A 2,476-nucleotide genomic window follows, 5' to 3' on the forward strand; every position below is an offset into this window, starting at 1 on the left:
TCCATCAGAAGGAGAAGAGAAGGCGACCAAGAGAGTATCAGCATCGAAAAACATCGGAGACATCGGAGCAGCCACCACACACACACACACACACGTGCGGAACTATTTTCGTTTGGTTGCCATCCAGCGTCGAGAAGATTCCGGAAAGATGTTATCGTTGCTGAAAAATATAATCTGCCAGTTCCCCTGGGAATTGAATAAAAACATTCAAGCGAAAGAGTTTATTTTAATGTTTTCTATCCATAAAACACTGCGACCAAATACATTGGGCCTGATCACGAACGTCACTTCACGGTGAAAACGAAGTAAATTGTATACAACCTTATTACGGCTGTCACCGTATGTGTAGAATCCAGAAGAGTTCATCCGTCGTGACAACTTTGATGAACTAGGTGTTATTATGAATACCACGATACTGTCATGTCACGGAGAAAAACAGGTATATTTGTCACTTGTGTTTTAGATGGTGAAAGCTAGTCACGCGGAATGGCGTAAGTTTAAATTCGTATTTATTTAGCTTTTTGCTAACATTTTGGATCTTGTCTTTTCTTGTTTAAGAAACAAAAGATAAACAAACAGCAATTTACCCGCTTGGTGGCATTTTTTTTGACGTATCCAGAGGACGTAAATTTGTTTATTTGGATTCGGTAAATGCGCTATGGGATGTAATTAAGGATTAAAAATTGTAGTTCCCGTAGGCCCATTGAAACATGGCGGAGGTCTACTTCCGATTGTCTTGAATGAACAGAAATTTTTTGTTTCTATTTTTAGGATTAAACTAAGAGAGAGTTGCAACACCATCAAATGGCAATGGAGGCCACTGGCCCAAATACGATCATGATTGATTATGTATAATGTTGATTTGTTGATATTTTGAAAAATAATAATAATAATAAAATAATAAAAATAATAACTGTAAAGTTTTTCCAAAAGTGCAGAGCTGGTTTTTTTGTAATTCAAACATTCACAATTGACGGCCCAGACCAGAATCAGGACGATAGTTATAACTTTTTACGTTATAGATATTTTCAACGGTATTGTTTTGAAGACATACTTTGAATGAAAGAATATCAAAAAAGTGATAATAAGTTTCAAACAAGGAAAAAATGAGTCAAAGCATTCACAAGATACTGTTTTTAAATTCTTCTCTAGTTCTTTTTCCATAATTTTTATATCCGTCTAAAGAAAATCTGAATCACTTTCCGCTTTTTTCAAATTCCTTAAACCCCATCAGATGTTTTCTATAAGGATTATGCTTCTGACCGACGCTGCTGACCAGTTTCTGTTTAAATAATTAAAAAATCAAACCTCATGTCCCGTATATCAAATTACACTAGAATGGGAAGGACAAGAGGATTAAACTTCAGAATCCCATATGGAAGTAGCTCAGATTATACTGATCGTGAGGTGGATAAATTCGGGTTTGTTCTGAGATATGGAAGATAATATTATTCATGAAAATTGTAGAAACGGTTCATAAAAAATGATTCTAAATATTTCTCACTATTAAAACGAGTAAGACGGAGCTAAGTACAAGAGTATGCGAGATTTCGATTATTAAACATAATAGTCATGTTTTATCTCTGGCGTAGAATTACATTCCCATATGTTTAACAACTACATTATTCCCGAGCAACCAAATATTCCTCCTCATCTTTGAGCCAGCATTTGATTCAGCAAACTAATCATCGGGGTATAATCGCAAACTTGTCGTTCTAAAATATACGATTAATTAAATGGAATATTATCTCATACGCTGTATTAATTTTACCTGCATAACGTTCAAACGTCCGAAATTATGCAACCGACACAACGTTCAAACATCCGACATTATGCATGTCTCTTATAAACGGGAATGAACACTATCACTTCACGGAGTTCATTTTCACACGCAACTCTCCGTGACAATGATGATAGGCACAAACAGATTAAGTGAAGTGTAAGTGACGTGAAAGCGTACGTGGCAGTGATGTTCGTGATCAGACCCATTTGCTTTTGTGATTTTTCAATCAAGTGCAATGAACATGTGGTTATCGAGTTAGCATTAACCACTGGTGGGCTTCGAGTATCTAGGAGAATCTGGAAAGATGTTATCGTTGCTGAAAAATAATCTGCCAGTTCCCTTGAAACTGAAAATTACATTCAAGCGAAAGAGTTTATTATGTTTTCTATCCATATAATACTGCGACGAAATACATTTAGTTTTGTGATTTTTCAATCAAGTGCGATCAACGTAAGACCACGTCTTTCGGATTATTGCAATGAATCTTAAGAAGGAATTTCCACTCTACGCGCACTGGCAAACGACTGAACAATTTCTCAAACGAGAAATGGGTGTTGTGAGAAAGGATGAACGAACGCAAAAATTATATAGACTGATTTGATGCAACAGATATTTTGTCTATTGGAAATAGAATACAAATCATATCACAATATAAGCAATGTACTTTCGTGTGATTGCTTCTTTTGCTGAATA

The sequence above is a fragment of the Toxorhynchites rutilus genome, chromosome 2 (assembly GCF_029784135.1).
Source record: "Toxorhynchites rutilus septentrionalis strain SRP chromosome 2, ASM2978413v1, whole genome shotgun sequence".
Taxonomy (NCBI): Eukaryota; Metazoa; Arthropoda; class Insecta; order Diptera; family Culicidae; genus Toxorhynchites; species Toxorhynchites rutilus.